The following is a 19,208-nucleotide window of genomic DNA, read 5'->3' on the forward strand; positions in this document are numbered from 1 at the left end:
TCTACATCGTGCATTATTGTGTACAAATTCAAATGAAACCATTCAACCACTGTTTTGACCCCCTTAGCATTCTGTGGTTTGGGCTCAAATCAAGTTATAAAGTAAGATCCATGTCAACGAAACCTATATCTAAAATTCCAAGTGTTTATACCCAAAATTGTCGGAGGAGTTTGGTAGAGTTCTCAAAGGTCAAATCGTTGAATTATGACCCCTTAACAGCAAAATTTAAAAACAGTTATTTCGTTGGAAAATGTACACACACAGTCACACACACAGACACGTTCACTTTTTTATATATACTAGCATGGGTGCGCGGCCTTGCCCGGGTGTTTGGGGGCGTATGTTGAGCAAAATGAAGGTCAATTTTTTTAAACTTTGACCCCTATTATGACCCCTTAACGTTTATTTTTATAGGCTCAAATCAAGTTATTAAGTTAGATCCATGTCCAAGAAACGTATATATAAAATTTCAAGTGGTTAGACCCCAAATTGTCGAAGGAGTTTGGTAGAGTTCACAAAGGTGGAAAAGGTTGAAAATTGACCCCTTAACAGCCAAATTTTTGGCCGCAAACCGATCACATAGATTTTCCCAAATCTCAGTACACTGTATATCAAATTTCGAGTCTGTAGACTGAAAATTGACAGAGTTATTGCGTAGGAAAATTTACACAGACACACAGACAGACAGACAGGCACACACATAGACACGTTCACTTTTATAGATATACTAGCATTTCGGCTCGGAGTTGCCCGGGGGTTGGGAGGTGTGTATTGAGAAAAAAAAGCGGTCAATTTTTTAAAACTTTGACCCCTATTATGACCTCTTAACATTTATTGTTTTGGGCTCAAATCAAGTTATTAAGTTTGATACATGTTCAAGGAATCTATATCTAAAATTGCAATTGTTTATACCCAAAATTGTCGGAGGAGTTTGGTAGAGTTCTCAAAGGTCAAATCATTGAACATTGACCCCTTAACTGCAAAATTCCTGGCCGCAAACCGATCCCATCGATTTTCCCTAATCTCAGTACACTGTATATCAAATTTCGAGTCTATAGAATAAAAATTGACAGAGTTATTACGTAGGGACATTTACACAGACACACACACACAGACACACACACAGACAAACACGTTCACTTTTATATATATAGATAGATAGATAGATATATAGTTTTTATTTCTCTTTATGTAAATACAATCACATCTTGCTACGATGTTCAGACCATTTTAATCCTAATTAATAGAGGAAAGAAAATGTACTTTGGCAGACTGACGTGAAGCAAGTTTGATGTTCTAAACCTTGCTTCACGCCAATCATGGCAAAGTATATTTTCTCTTCTCTAAAATTGAAAATGGTCTTGAACCTTTTTAATTTTTAAATCTTCTTGCCTGGAGATATCAATTATGATCGAAACGGTCTGCACATCGTAGCAAGATATGACTGTATTTACACAAAGAAAAATAAAAACTATAATTGGAGTTCTTTGATTGAGCACTATCAACGACCACGGTTGCAATTTAATTAATCTTAATATTTGGACACCTTTCAACCTGGAATATATATATATATATATATATATATATATATATATATATATATATATATATATATATATATATATATATATATATATAAACTGTGTGACCATGCCTCTGTGTGTACGAAACTTCTCTACCAAACTTCACTCTGGATATTTGGCCTACAGGCGTGAGACTTAATACATAAGGTATTAAAACCTCGGCATCACTTTCGATTTGGGTTTTAGCTTATAAACTAGCATCTAAGGGATCAAGATTTAGTTTATTGACTAATTTCTGAACATGGGTGCATATTTTTTTTTTACTTTGAACTTGGTTAATTTTTAGCATTTTCTCATCCGTCAGTCGGTGATGATGGAAGCTGACGCACTTAATAACGAGTCTATCTGGAGCATTTAATGTATTGATTTCCATTCCAGCTATAGGCACCGAAGTTATTTCTTCATTTGTAATAATTACTATATATATTGGGTACCAAATTATAATCAATAGAGAATTTGCTGTATAATAAAAATAAGACATATTTTATACGTATTTTGCGACCGGGTAAAGTCGGGAAGGATTGCTAGTATATATATATATATATATATATATATATATATATATGTTTGATGTGATAACTAATGGCTACACATATGCTAACATGTTTCAGTGACCACCCTGCCAGGGAAAATCACCTCATCAGGCCAAGAATATCCACGAGAGTATCCGTCAAAAACATTACCTCTTTTTATAATTAAAACCAATAAACGGAATAATATCATTTCCAAGGTTAAGACAGGGGAAACCAGCTAAGATAGGTTATCACATTATACAAATTGATGTGGGATATAATTTTATAGTTATGCTTTTTTTTCCAGCCATATTCATTTCTATTCTGTATATTATATACATTCATCAGTTAAGATTAATAATCCAATCTTTATTCATTATACTAGTTATTTTTTAAATATATATATATATATATATATATATATATATATATATATATATATATATATATAGCGTCACAAACCAGAAGTGCTTTTTTTTTAAGCTGCGCTTGTTTGTCTAACAAAAACCGACCGTAAACTATGCTTTCTGCTTATAAGTCGTGGATTCGACTCGTTTGTTTTCGGTATAGAATTTCCACACTTGTTCAGGTAATTAAAAGTCTAAATGTCCCTGTCACCTAAGTTGATGCTGGCCGTAAAAAAAAAAAAAAAAAAAAAACTCATATAAATATTGACATAAATATTATCGCCCACACTTTAAAACACTACACCCACCCTTCCGCCATTTTGTTTATTGCTCTTTATTCTTACAATTCAATTCAAACATGCAATCGTCATAAACCGAGAGTGGAAGAAAAAATGGCTCTGAATTAAAGAGCCTCTCTTTTTTATTATTTACACTGAATAAAAAAAAATATATACCTCATTATTAAAAACTATCTGAGAATATCCTGTTACTCGTTTCGGGCATTTCTTTTATTGCTATTTAAACACTGCAGGATAAATACGTCTATAGTGTGAAATGGGCTTTTATTCACAGTGATATACAAAATATATAGTGACACATGCTTATTATGATCAGTATGATAATAATAAACGACATCTGATACTTTCAAAATGCGATCATGTAATTTGCGCGTCTTGCGCTTTCAAATAAATGCGTAACCGACTGACCGGCGAAAAGAGCGTTTAAGATTAAATGGACGCATCTAGTATGCTTCTTAAGAAGCATACTAGATGCGTCCATTTAATCTTCGCGTTTTACGCTGAAAATGCTATCTATATCATATTATGCTCATGCCTTCCATAGTCAAACTCTAAATTTTGAGGACCAAATTGCTTTTAAAAAAATGCAGAATCTGACTTTAAAACAACCAATCTAGCACCCCTTGGCCAGAATATGAAAATGACATCCCCTTAATGTACCTATTTACTATGCCTCCCCACAGGACAGAGTTAGACACCAGGGTCGTTTTTTAACGTGGAGAAAAGGTACAAAAATAAAAATTGTCTCAGTCGTGAAGGATTTCTCCTCCACCGAAAGAGAACAAGAAATGGAAGTGCAGTATCTGAAGAACAGATACTACACTTTGATCTTGACCAAAAGGCCAAGATCCCCTTAATATAACCTTGTGTTCGAATAATAATAATAATAATAATAATAATAATAATAATAATAATAATAATGATGATAATAATAATAATAATAATATATGATCATTGTTTCAATGGAGCAAGAAAGAAACTCATAGTAATTTCGACGTGCACGGCTCCTTACCGAAAAAAATGTCTACAAAGCCTTACGTAAAAAACAACAAAAAAAACATTTGAAAGGATCAGGGCAAACAAACAAAAACATAATCTGCCAAAGTGGTACTAAACTCAAGTATTAAATTAAAGATCACAGTGTGAATTTGTTTATCGTATTGAACTATGTAGTACAATATTACTTTCTGAGTATTTATTAGTACTCATTAGTTAATCTTATTTGTGTGAGTTCTATTATTGAAACACAATAAACATTATTTTATTAAGAATATTAATAAACTCATATTTGCTGCGTGTTATTGTTTTTTATGTCCAAAATATCTACATTTTTTATGCTATTCGGAAAAATATTTACTGAGTAAATATATTTCTCATTCTGTGAAATTTCCACGGGTCTTGCTAGTGTAAACAAATGAATTGAGAATGCAAAACCGTCTTCAAAATATAGTGAGTAAAGCCGTGGCCATCGTAATATAAAGACCGCCGAGCAAATAAAGTCATGTAACCTCTGGCGTCATTGAATTTTGTCTATTGAATCTGGTCATGGGTCCCAAGAAACGACCGGAAGTATACAAGATCGGAACCGAAACAATATAGATAACTAACGGAAACAAACGAAAACAAAAATTCAAATACGTAACAAATATGTGTTAGCAAAAGCAAGATAAATTACTCTTCTACCTACCTGAATAAGTTTTGTGTTTTAACGGTTTCTAAATCTTTTATTAGGTCCGAAAAAAAAACTAGTGTCGAGCTGCTAAGTTACACAACTAATCGAGATGGCTTACGAAAACACGCGTTGGAGCTTGGATCGTCAAAACTAGTTCAAAATTCAAGAAAATAAACAAAGTACTGATAGAATTCCACCAAGTATGGGTTCAGGAAGTGTCACGGGTGCATTAATTTTGTGGATTTCTATCAGTATGCTGTATATATTATTGAATCTTAAACTATTTTTCACGATCCAAGATCCAAAGGGTGTTTTTGTCAGCCATCTTGAACACTTTACTTTAGCAGTTCGACACTAGTTGTTCTTTTTTCGAACTTTAGACCAAATGTGACGCTCCAAAAAAAAAAGTGTGTTTTCATCAGCAGTTATATTTGCATGAATGGCATTCAAAGAGAGAATTTCTTGCCAAGTGCAAAGTAAGATTTTTTTTAAGTTTAATTATCAGTAAAATCTAAAATATTTTAACTATATTGACGAAAGCACCATCGTATATATTAATAATTTATCAAATTAATCATTAAATGAGTTCTTTAATGCAATTAGTTTTTTTTAAATATTTTTTCTTTAACTGTACCTTTGTTAGCGTCAAAAAAAGCTGCACGAAGACAAATGAAAAAGATGTTTCTAATCCCTCAAAAAGAATGAGAAAATTAGTAAGAAAAAAAAACAATAATCGGAAAAAGAAAAATACAAACTTTTGATCAAATTCCACAACTGATTTTGTAATGTTTTTATATTAAATGTTTGAAATATTTGTGCACTAGTAACTTTGTTATTACTAATACTATTTTGTTGCATTTAATTTGTTTTATTTATTTTGTTTATTTTTGTTAACCTATCTTACTTTTTTCAGTTAAGCTAATTTATAGTTCGTTTTCGTTTTAACAATTATTTATTGTTGGTTTTGATTTTAAAAATATCGTTCGTTTTCATTTTTTTTTAAATATCGTTGTTCGTTTTTATTTCCAATATGTTTTATTGTTAATCGGTTTGGTTTAAAATGTATTTTTCGTTCAATTTTAAGTTGATTCTTTAATGATTATTTATTGCCTAAATTCATATTTCATATTTTGCAACATTTAATTGTCTTCTTCTTTTTACATACGACATTTTACATGTATATTTGTTCGTGTACATTGAATAATGTTCAGCCTTACTATAAAAGGAACTGTGGTTCTTTCGTTTCGTTCTCAAACGTAGTTTTTGAGTAAATACTGAACGTAGTTTAGTCTTTAAAATCTTTTAAACAAAGAAATGTTCAATTATTTTTAACGCATAAACACAGGACTTTTCCGTTTTAATTGAAAATAAAAATTGAATGTGTTTCAGTAAAATTCATATTGTTCCTTTTGTTTCTCTTTGAAATGCAATTTTTAAGTTTACTAATGTTTTTAACAAATTTTTGTGTTCATTATTGATATTCTAACTATTCGCCAAATCTTGTTTCAGTGATGACGCTATTTTTCAGCTCATGGCCATTAATTACGAGGAAAATATAAACTGTTCTATGTAATGTGTAAGCCTTCAGATGTTTTTTTTTATCTTTCGTCATAAAAACAAATGTAAAAAGCGAGCTAGCGAAAGACTGCGAGATAGAGAGACTGTTATAGGTAGTGTTGATGCCGTAAAATGTTTTATCGGCATAAAGGGAAATGCACAAAGCGAGAGAACGCGAGAAAGAAGAAATAAACACTTTTGTAGATAATGTTTATGCTAGGAAATATTTACTGTTTATTCTTCGGCATCGCCGTGAAATGTATTCTTTTCTTCGGCATGAAAAAATGTAAAACGCGAGCAAAAGAGAGAGAGAGAGAGAGAGAGAGTAAGAGAGTCGAGAAGAATATATACTCAGAGAGAGAGAGAGAGAGAGAGTGAGAGAATTGGGAAGAATATATACAGAAAGAGGGAGAGGGGAGGATGGAGGAAATGAAAACTGGTGTAGATATTGTTGACACCGTAAAATGTAAGAAAATGAACGTAGCAATTTACTCAGAGGGCAAAAGTAGGTATTATTTCGACGACATTTTTGAATGCTATATTAGTGTTCGTTTAGCATGCGAATACGTTAATCTGAAATATAGGAATGGTCAGAGCTCAGCCAATCGGAATGAGTGGAATTATTCTGGGGAGACTTATCATATATACATGGCGAGGATTTTAATCTTGCTGATAGCTTCTCATTTAATAATTATTCATCATTTTTATCATGAGTACCAGCAACGGAAAAGTAAATTTTAAAAATTAATAGAGTCGATTTTTTCATTGAAAAATAAGTCACATTTTTCCGATTCTTTTACTGATTCCGATAGTTTAAAATGTTCCGATTCTTTCCGATTCTTTTTAATCGTACCAACACGAGTATGGCTATCTATTTCTCTATCTATTTATCTACTTATCTCTTTATATATCTTCTTTCTCTCTATCTAACTACCTACCTATCTCTTTCTTTCTCTCTCTATTTCTCTATCTTTGTCTGTCTGGTTGTCTCTCTCTCTCTCTCTCTATATATATATATATATATATATATATATATATATGTATATATATGTATATATATATACATATATATATATAAAGCTGAACGTATGTGTGTGTGTCTGGTCACGAATAGGCTCCTATATGGTTGACTATTTAAAAAAAACTGATTACATATAATGATAGAAGATGTATCAAGGATCAGCAATGGGTATGTTTGATCTGGCAGAACGGTTGTTCATAAAACTTGTGGGGTCTGCGGTCGCGCCTGGACCCCAATGTATGGAAATAAAAAATTTAAAAAAAAACGTTTACAAGGGTTTTTGATATAGATGTACATAAGAATACGTTGATAAGTATGTTTCAACTTAAAAAGGGTCAGTATAATAAAATTATGGGGTCTGTGCTCGGCCTGTACTTCATGGAAATATGGCACAAACTTTAACAAAGACTTTTCATATCTATTTGCGTAAGTATACTTTGATAATTATGTTGCAGTTTGAAGAAATATGATATAATAAAATTGTTGGCTGTTCGTTCGCGCCTGGCCTCCATAGAATGTAAATATGTCACAAAGTTTAACAAGGTTTTTTAAAAGGGGTAAGGGTCCACAATAACACCTTAACTTTAATCTTAATTCACGTTAGCTTTTATTTATTTTTTCGAGTTGAATCATATTGCGTCGAATAAATTCACCTCATAAATACACGTTCTTATTAAAGTGAAAGCCAAAAACAAGTCGGAACTTTAGACGATTCTTGACCCAAATTTTGCATAACTCTGTTTATTTTCCTTCCCCACTTGCACGTGGCACTCTTTCGAAAGTGGATAAATAATAAAAAATAAGAACGTTACTTGTTATCGTGTCAAAAGGTGGAAACAATCCTGCTCACGTGATTAGTGTCTCTTTATAAATCATTTACATAAGCTTTTTATTTTTATTTATATATCTGTTTAAGCTTTTTGTCAGTGTAATAGAAGGAATTCAGTTGATTACAACCCTTTCTGCGTGTTCTTTACATTACAAGAGTACAACCCTGAATCCGAATGTGCAATACTACACCATTCAATACTGTAAAGCTGCAACGAAGCTGCTCTGCTTTAAAAGGGCACCATTTTCTTCTTATTCATATTTATATCGACTCTTTGCTTTAAAAAATAAAGTAATCACGTGTTTACTTTTAATATCCTATTTTGCAGTTTCGGATTATTTTACTAAAGTAATTAAAGCTTCCTTATTTTTCAAAACTGTTTTTGTTTCTTTGTTTTTCGATATTTCGTCGATATTATTTAGTAAGAGTGTTTAGCGAAAAAATAAATGTACAAGAAATAAATGTCGATATTATTTAGTAAGGGTGTTTAGCAGAAAAGCCAACAAACGACTACCCGAAAAAATAAATATACAATAAATAAATTTTACCATAGTCAATAAAATTGCAGTTCATGTTTTTTTGTTTCGTTTGGAAATAATTTTTAATGCTCTTTACTTGAAATAATTTCACCGAACGGGAATTAAAACGAAATTTGAGGCGATAACTACTTAAATGAATTTTTATATATACTACACATACCATAAGCACAAAATAACGGAAAACATTAAAATATGTTTATAAATCTTCCTTACGTTGACGGAACTCTCTTAAATTGTTAATACAGAATGCTCAGGTTCCCCTCCTTCAAATTGAAAACGGGGCTCTCCATTTCAAAGTCGCTGCCATTTTGATTTGTTTTTAAACCGGCTCGTGAATTAAAAAAATATTTTTTTACAAACTACTTAAAATACAAACCAATGAACTTTTCTACCAGAAAAGTAACTTTTATTGACTATGGTAACATTTATTCCTTGTATATTTATATTATTATATATATAACCGTTTCTATTTATAATGAAACATCATTTTGTTAGTCACTCTTGTCTAGTCTCCGAATGGAAACAAAGTTGATATAAAAAATATATTTTCGCGAAAATTATCTTTACTTTCATCATATTTTGCTTGGGCTAACATTTTTGTGTACCAAACATATCTCTTTGCAACCCACTCCTTTTCATAACCTATCATACTTTCATCAATCACAGTCCATTTTCTGTAGGCTGTTTTTGAACCCAGTCAACGACGTGTACTTCTGCTAGTATATATATATATATATATATATATATATATATATATATATATATATATATATATATATATATATCTTCCAGGAACGGATGTTTTAATCCTAAAACAATTGAGCAAAGTGAAGCCATTACTAGCTGGTGTTGAAACATGTCTTCTAATGTCTAGTCAAATATGATTATTTCGATATAAATTAATACAAAATAAATATGCATATGTATATATGTACATATACATATAGAGGGGAGGAGAGAACGAGAGTGAGAACGAAAGCATACATTCATATATGCATACATATTTTTATATTTTTTTAGTGTCTTCATGACGATTAAGTAGTCGGAAGTATGTCCACATGATGACATTTTCAAAATGCTACGTATCTCCTCAAGATATTTCGTCCCATCAGTGTGTTGGTCTCAGACAGTTTGATACCCAAGGCAATTGAACTTTTTGCTGTCCTAAAAACAATGCACGTCTAAAAAATAAATCTTCATCGTTTTCCATTTCATGAACCAAAGATTTATAGATACGAGAAAGTGTTTTAGGGTTGATATCGTTGCTAATATTTACTTAAATTCTATTTTTTATCTCTCTTTTGCAGGAAAGGTCACTAATGTTCCCTTATTGATACTGCTGTCTAATCCGGCACACTTCATCCCATAATAGTTCAGGCTCTGAACTATGTTACATCCATAAATTTTTACTAATAAATTTATTAGTGATATTTGACCGGTATTTGTTTTGTTTGGGTGTTTTAATTTACGGTATATCAACCCTTTTCCAGTTTATTTATTGCTGCGTTTTAGTCATTTTGCTAAACGTTTGTCGATTTAGGCTATTTTAATTTTCAAATATTAATTTATTTAATCCTTGGTTTTGTGTTTTTTTATAAAAACAATGTTGCTTTTGTTTTTGGCTTTGCAGAACATGACTGAGTTTTTTAAAAGTAACAAGAAAAAAAAGCAATAGCATTAATGTTTGAAGGCCGTTATTTTCTAACAGTATCATCTTGCAGCAGCAGGTAGTCTGGAGTTGTTGCTGTTAAGATATATTACTGCACGAAACAATTTGCAACATAATCTGGTTTACAAATTATGTATTGAGCGAAATGGTAAAGATAATAGTTCCCTATATGAAGTCAAGTCAGAAAAACTATTATAAAAAGGTGTTTTCCACAGAGATATTTTTTCTCTGAGTTACTAACAAACAACTATGAAACAGCAATTTTTTTTCACAAAAGGAAGATGGACGTGTAAATTCACTCTTCTCCATTCGTCCGTTCGTCTGTCCGCATTTTTCTCAATAACTACGCTTTGGAATTTGTTGAAATTTAACACAAATATTAAACATGATATGATTAAAACAGTAACAGAAAGGATTTCCCAGGAAACACCCGGTTGGCCCCCGCCCCCCAAGATTGCCTTTGGAGTTAAAATGGCTTAAATTGACACTTTTGTGCTTATTAAAAATAATTGATGCCTCGGATTTTTATAAAACTTTCTGAAAAGTTGTAACTGATTTCTATATAATTTTGTTCATCTATACTTCGCGATGACTCTTGGGTGTGCCTCAGGGTCTCTTTTATGGCTAATAAAAACACTCGATTTTGAGGACTGTTTTACCATATTTGTCCAAAATTTTCTGTGTACGTCTATTTAGCAGTTTTTCATGGTGCTGCAATCAAATTTAAATATGTTAAGGCCTTGGGGGACTTCGGGGGCTAAATGGGGAGGGGGATAAAATAATGTACTTAGTTATTTCTTTTTTTTTTTGTATGGTGGAGAACTCAAATTTACATATGTTAAGACCTAAAACTGGCCCGTTTGTTCATTTTCATCAGGACTTGACGTCCCCTGAAGACTTTGGGGGCTAAATGGGGTGAGTCAAATAATGGAGTTAGTTATTTATTTTTTATTTTATTTTATTTTATTTTTTGCATGGCGCAGAACTCGAATTTACATATGTTAAGACCTGAAACAGACCCGCTTGTTCATTTTCACCAAGATTTGACGTCCCTTGAGGACTTTTGGGGCTAAATGTGGGGGGGCGAGAGAATGCTGAATTTTTTATGCCTCGTTCACTGTGCACTCACAGAGACCATGCATGCTTAGTTTGTTCTTAATTTAAATTGTAAAATACGAAAATTATGTTTTAAACTGAAAAATGCAAAACTCATAACCAGTTGAATTCGTGAGAATGAATTATGCCAAATGGATGGCGGAATATCGTTCAACTCCTGGCATTAGATATAAATTCCTATAAATCCATGTCGATCCACAATGGTACATCGAGCGTATGCCATAATACTACATTCGTTGCACCTTATCATAGAAAATGTCCACAAAAAATTACAGAAAGAACAGCCCAATATTTTATGAGAAACAATGGAATTTATTGTTATAGTTGACGTTCATCTTCGTCGCCAACTGTTATGTTTGCAGGTTTAACCAAATAACGTATAAGGCAATACAAATGAAGACTCAACAAACAAAGGTAGATCAATAAGTAGTGTATTAGAAAAAGTATATTTACATTATATTTACATAATGGTTGTCAGGTAAGAGAGTCTTGGCTGGAGAACATATCTGCTCTAAGCTTGGCCTTCGGTGGCTTCTGGTTAACACACACTCAGACTAACCGAGTCTTGCTATTTATGTGTAATAATCCACATATGTAAATGAGTGGGTGCCACCACAACACCCTCCTCCCAAGATTTGAAGTCACACAGATTTCAATATCTTTTTCTCTAGGGATTTAACATTAATGGTTCATCAACTTTCTTTTTCTACCTGATCTTCGGGGCTCAGGTGTATATTGAGGCGGTTCCAAATTATAGGATTCGTATATGATGTCCATGGTTTCCTCCTCTTCGACTGCTGTTGTATAATCACCACTTATAAATACTAATTCTTATTTAATCTCTATTAGTTTTTAACTGTGAATATAACGGATACCATAATAGTGTATTCCCAGCACCATATCATAACAAAGTTTTAAACGACACAATAAATAGATCGATTCGGTAATTTCTAAGAAAAATTGAAGCATATAAATAATAGTCCCTATTAAGCCTTATGTGTCCATAAAAGTTTTATTGAACGAATACTTATACTAGTTCGCTGCACTTTATAATAAGAAAGGTTGATACAAAATTTCAGATAAATCGGTTCGATAGTTTCTGAGAAATAACCGAGCATAAAATCGAGTGGACCTCTAGATTACGCTTTATAAGCGCGAGCTATGGGGCTATATGCCCTAAATAATAGTTAAATTAAAATGCCAAAAATTCATCTTTCGTACAAGCCATAGATTTGTATGATTAAAATATTTTTCAGTGATTTATTTTAACTGTAATTTTGCTGCCTCTAAAAAGCACAGTTTACAAATATTATCCAGGATCGTAAAGGTCCTGGATATGACCTAAAACTATATCCGATGGTGAGGCCCCACCTTGCGGGTCTTGGGGAATGTGGAGCCACTCTTTAATTGGCATTGCTCCCAGGTCAACTCTGACCCGGAGTGGTAGTACCTGTTAGGGTCCCAACTATGGGTTAAATCGAATCTGACTAAAAAAAAATATAATCCATTAAAAATCGTTCCTCAAAATAACTAGATTCGGCATTAAATAACCTGAAAAAGGTTAATATGCCGTAAAACAAGAAACGAACAACAACCAGGATCGTAAACTTAATGTAATATTTAACTCTCCTATATATGTTTTTTCAATTATAATATTATTACTAAATACTATTATATCTGCTTAAACGTGTTAATTAATGGTGTTCTGTCTCTTAATTAGCATAATTACTAATATAATAAAGGATTTATTTAATGTAAGGTTTTTTTTTAATCAGAAATTTCTCAATTTCCTTATTTGGCGTAATGAGTTTGTGGCTCCTTTAATTTAGACGACCCCTTTAGATTATAATGGAAAAGTTTTAAATTCTAAATTACCCCCCCCCCAAAAAAAAACTATTAAATTGTGGAAACAAAATGTCGAATAGATGAACAAGCAGAATTTAATTTTATGCAGGATAAATATAGCAACAAAAATAAAGAAAATTATAAATAACAAATAAATGAATGACATCTAGATAAAACCAACACTTTAATAACAGAATAAATGGAAAAGAAACTACACCAAATCCCGTTTTTTTAAGGTGCCGTGGTTCGCCGACACATTGTGAAAATTTGACACCGCATCCTTACAAGAAAAACTAGTCTCCTCAAGCTGTTTATTGTTTTTGTTGATTATTTAAAACCATAGCATCATGTTTCAATCTCCCCTTCATCAAGGCCAGAGGTTTTGAGAAAACATCAGATATTTTGTAATTAATATGCAAAACTCGAGAAAAAAGCCTATAGTTTAAATATTGGTAAAAGTGCAGTATCTTTCAATCAACAATAAAATCCTTAAAAATTATCACTATTATAGGTTTTCGAGGATACGGAAAACGAAAAACAAGATGTAAAATCCCAGGCAACGTGTAATTTCAATGACATGAATAAATTATAGGTTTAAAGAGTGGGGGAGCACATTTCTGCATAAATTTAACGTTAAATAAACACCACTTTATATTGAAGGGTGCCATAAATTGAGAGCTCATTTTACCTTGAAATTATATAAAAAAAAGTGATACTCAATCTGTTTAAACAATAATGCGCGACCTTAAGGGCAAAAGTAACATTGCTCACCAGACAATTCAGGTCATTACTTTTCTAAGAAACCATTATTTGTAACATTCTGATGAATAGTCGCCGAGATTTCGTACTTATAAAATTGCCTACAAATAGTGGCGTATATATATATATATATATATATATATATATATATGCATATATATATATATATGTACATATATGTATATATATATACATATATATATGTACACATATGTATATATATGTAAATATATATATATATGTATATATATATATATATATATATATATATATATATATATATATATATACTCGTAGCCAAATTAGATAGTGAAATACTCATATCTTTAATTCTCTGGGATGAAATTGCATAAGAATTTGCTGGCTTTTTTATAAATTATAATACTAGTCTATAGTTAAAATTTTCGACGATTGGAAAAAAGAACCTATATTTTAAAACCAGTAATATATACCAAAATTTGCCAACATTTGTATACATAGTATCCTAACAGACCATCTTTAGTTTTGCTGCTTCCGTTTGCGTCACAGGCCACTAATATAAATCACCAAAACAGTGGGTCATGGTAAACAAGTAATGCTCCATTTAGAAACATTGGTACTATTGTTGGTTCATATAGGTAAAACTGTTCATCGGTACAGGGGATAAATTGACTTACAAAAGAATTTTCCAAATGACACTTTTTAAAAATTATTTTTAACAGTTCTAAAGAAACTTCCAAGTGTATATATATATATATATATATATATATATACATATATAAATATATATATACATATATATACACATATATATACATATACATATATATATACATATACATATATATACATATTTATACACACATATATATGCATATATACACACATATATATACACACACATATATATACACATATATATATACATATATATACATATATACAAACACACACATATATATATATATATACATATACACACGCAAACATATATATATATATATATATATATATATATATATATAGATAGATAGATAGATAGATAGATAGATAGATAGACGGATAGATAAATTCACAGTGATGCCAAAAAGAATGTCCGCATTTGTCATCTTTTTTCAAAAAACGCAAATTTAAGCTTAAATGTATGTAACTGCTTAATCAACGTATACCTCATTTGATTCGCCTTTTATTCCTCTATCATTTCACTTGTTCATACTTGTACTTTAATTAAAGTACCATAGTGTTCACGTTAATTTTTAAAAATAACTCGAAGGTTAAAAGAACCTCCGTAGCAACAAAAGAAATTTAATACCAGCTTATAATATCTATATTTTAGTCAAAAAGCCATATCTAATCGTAATTGCTACTGTTGCAGGTTATACAATGTAACATTTAGTCCATAGGCCTCGACATTCTTTTACTGATCGTCAGTAATTATTTAATCCTAACCTTTCGGATTTATCCAATCGAGTATTCGGCAACAGATTGAAATGTGAGGAGAAAACGTATAAATTTCCTTCACCGGCAGTGTTCGTGATGTCCCTAAATCTGGTCGTCCTAGAGTTACTTCTTCCAATGCTATCAAAATCTACAGCCTCAGAAGCATATTAGAAACAGTTCACAAAATTCATCAACAGTATAATATTGTTAAAAAGTGATCCCTTTCTACAGAAAAGCACAGACTGAATGAATTTAAGTTCCGAGACTGTGTTGCAAGGCGCAAGCCGATGATTTTTGTAAATGACTGACAGCGCCACCTGGACTTCGTTAAATGCAATGAAAACCATGGCTCTTCATATTGATCGAAAGTTATTTTTAACAACGAAAGCAAGTCTACAGTCTAGGCAGTGATGGTTGGCACTACGTCCGTCGAATGAAGACAAATAATCATGGGTGTACAATTTCAACGGTGTAAGGTGGTGGAGGTTCAGTTTTGGTGTATGGCGTTATTAATGTCAATAGTACAGGGCTTATAGTTCGCTTGCTACGTCGAATTAATTCGAACAAGTACATTAATATGTTGACTGAGCATTTTCTACCCTACTATGGCAAAAATTTGGATCATAATTCTACCCTCATGCTAGACAATGCTCCCATTCACACAGCTTGTAATATCAAGGGATTCCATAAAGAACATTTTTTGTTTCGATTGCTCTGCACAATTCTCAGACCTCAATCATATCGAAAACGTATGGCATCATCTTAAATGGAACACGTATATCAAATCTGTTGCCAAGGCCGCTGGAAAAATGGTGGGATCTTTCTATCGATCCAGTAGATATCTCACTGCTGATGCTATTCTCTATCTATATAAGAGCCAGGTACGTCCAAGGATGGAATACTGTTGTCACATCTGGGCAGGAGCTGCTAGAAATGACTTGTCCTGCCTTGATAGAGTTCAAAATAGACTTCGTAGCCTCGTAGGAGATGTCCTTTTCTCCTCCTTACAACCTCTATCTCACAGAAGAGATGTTGCGAGTTTGTCTCTAATGTATCGTTATTTTCATGGAAAGTGTTCAACTGAGCTTCAATCTATGGTCCCCCCTTGCCAAACTTTCACAAGAAACACTCGTCTAGCTGTAAACACTATCAATAATTTCCCCCACTCTTTATCTGTGCCTAAACCTAAACATAGATTCCACGAACAAAGCTTCTTTCTTAGAACTGCACGCCTGTGGAATTGTCTTCCGTTTTCCTGCTTTCCGGCTGACTACAATATGGTTGTGTTCAAGTCTAAGGTAAATAAGTTCTTGATGAGCCGTTCCATATAAGTTATTAAATTTACCAAATTTTCATTACTAATGATTACTATATTGACCAACTTCTACTGTACACTCTTTAACCCTTATCCTTGAGTGGCCTCTGGGCCTTGATAATGTGGTGATGCCTTTGTAAAAAAAAAAAAAAAAAAAAAAAATCACATCAAGCTTCAGCTGCGCAATGATAAAATTTCAAATTTGTAAGAACGTTGGGCAAAAAGTAAAAAAAGTGGGATGCCCTTTCTCCGGAGTATTGCCGCAAACTTATTCTAAATATTCTCAAAATATTGAAGGTTGTCAAATTGCAGAAGGACTATGCTACTAAATATTAACAAGTTAATGGTCGTCCTGTTGTATTTTTGTTGCATTAATTTAAATAAGAATTTTCAATTGTGCGAAGTTTCTTTTTGCCTTCTCGATTTGAGGTTAATTTTTTAAATTGACGTGAACACTAGGATACTTCAAATAAAAGTCAAATATGAACAGGTAAAATTATAGAAGTCAATTCAAATGAAGTATAGGTTGTTTAAACAGTTGCATTCAATTTAGCTTAAATTTGCGGTTTTTGAAAAAATGACAAGTACGGACACTCAGATTGGCGCTAATACACACACACACACACACACACACCCATATATATATATATATATGTATATATATATATATATATAACTACTTCATTTACTCATATAAATTTAATATACGAAAGTATAGATTTATGCGTAAACTTTAAGTATTTACTTCAAAAGTGCTCAATACGTAGGTAGAGCTAGTTAGTAATTTATAAAATATATATGGCGATTAAGCTACACTGAATATTCTGCCTGACGAATCCTATAGTGGATGAAACGCAGAATATTCAGTGTAGCTTAATCGCCATATATATTTTATAAATTACTATATATATATATATATATATATATATATATATATATATATATATAAACATGTAACCAGAAATCAATGTACTGCGCTTCATTATCCCTACAAGTAAAGAAACGCGAAGGCCTCGGTGAAACTTAATTGAGAAAAATGTATTTTCATACATTGACACTGAGCCCCGCTTGCATATTCTGCACGATTGAAGTAAATACTGAAACCTACCTAATATATCATATTATCTAATAATATCATATATGTGTATATCAAAATAAAAAAAGGTATTGCATTATATATATATATATATATATATATATATATATATATATATGTATGTATGTTTCTCTTTCTTCTCTCTCTGTATATACTTATGCGTGTGTGTTGGTGCGTTTGTGAGTATGTGTGTGTGTTAATATGCGCATATGCATGACATTAATTAAATAAAAAAATCAGTTCACACAACTTCTTAAAGAACTTTTTTCCTTTTCTTTTGTTGATTCTTCTCGAGATTCTCTCTCTGTCTTCTTTGCAATCTTACATCTTGAATTTTCGACCTGCAAAAAGAGAAATATATATATATATATAAAGTATAAAAATTTCTATATTTAAACACACACACACACATACATATATATATATATATATATGTATATGTGTGTGTGTGTGTGTGTGTGTGTGTGTGTGTGTGTGTGTGTGTGTGTGGAAAAATATTTACGCACATATATATGAATTTAATAAACAGAGCGGAAGAAGAAAAAACATTACATGAAAAGTAAGAGACGAATCCATATTCGAGATTAACCTTCCGAATTCTATTCTTACACATCAGCGGATATGTTTCGTAAACTCCTAAAGGAAACAAACTTCCATATTTAAAATAAATGAGTAATAAAGCGCAAAATTAAATTAATGGAAAAATAGAATTTTAAAAATCTGTATTTATTCATATAGAGTTTTATTATTATTATTATTATTATTGTTATTATTATTATTATTATTAAGTTGTTGTTGTTGTTGTTGTTGTTGCTGCTGCTGTTGTTGTTGTTGTTGTTGTTGTTGTTGTTGTAGGAAGAGGAGGAAAAAAGTCCGGAGCGCACCTTTTCAGTTATATTTGTTTACATCAACTGCATCGGTTTCGGAAACTTTCACTATCGCGTTTCTGCTTGTGAGGAGCGTCTACTTCGTAGAATCTTACGCCGTCAATATCTGAAACGGAGAAATGAAACTTTCGGGTTTAAGACTGCGTAAGTTCTGTTATCAGAACAATATAATTTGCACGTATACATTTGAAGAAAACTCAAATTCGATGTGCAATAAATTTACCACGTGTCGTTTATTATCAACGCTGTTGATATAGATAATAAAAGTCGTACTCACGATATAGGGAATAAACGTCGTACTTATGATATAGGTAATAAAAGTCGTACTTATGATATAGGTAATAAAATCGTACTCATACTATAGTAATTTAAGAGGAGTAGAAAGTCGAACTGTAGCTTATTTTGTAAATCTCACTCTTTTCTTATTTTTGTTATATAGTCATCACATGTCATGAGTAATATTACTTGCATTGGAGGAAGAATTGCTGATTCCTGGGTATTAATCCAACCATGTAGCACTTATAGTTTGTTAGCTTTGATATTGAAGTAGTAATTTTGATCTCCTTGAAACGATTTCTACATGCTTATTAAAAAAAACTGCTGTCAAATGATGTTAAATTGCAGACATTTTCGTATACATACAACAGTTCTTTGCAATCAGTTCTGGTGAGTGTGATATAGTC

General features: G+C 31.6%; 1 long non-coding RNA gene across 1 annotated transcript in view; it reads right to left on the minus strand.

The window, feature by feature from the left end:
* The window catches only part of LOC145246635 (uncharacterized), a 282,790-nt gene that overhangs the window by 183,338 nt on the left and 80,244 nt on the right, over positions 1 to 19,208 (minus strand). Inside the window, exon 2 of the long non-coding RNA XR_013863143.1 lies at positions 17,889 to 17,979. This is a non-coding gene — a long non-coding RNA (uncharacterized LOC145246635). The remainder of the gene's footprint in view (positions 1 to 17,888; positions 17,980 to 19,208) is intronic.

The sequence above is a fragment of the Euprymna scolopes genome, chromosome 24 (genome assembly GCF_053919585.1).
Source record: "Euprymna scolopes isolate OS-2025 chromosome 24, ASM5391958v1, whole genome shotgun sequence".
Taxonomy (NCBI): Eukaryota; Metazoa; Mollusca; class Cephalopoda; order Sepiida; family Sepiolidae; genus Euprymna; species Euprymna scolopes.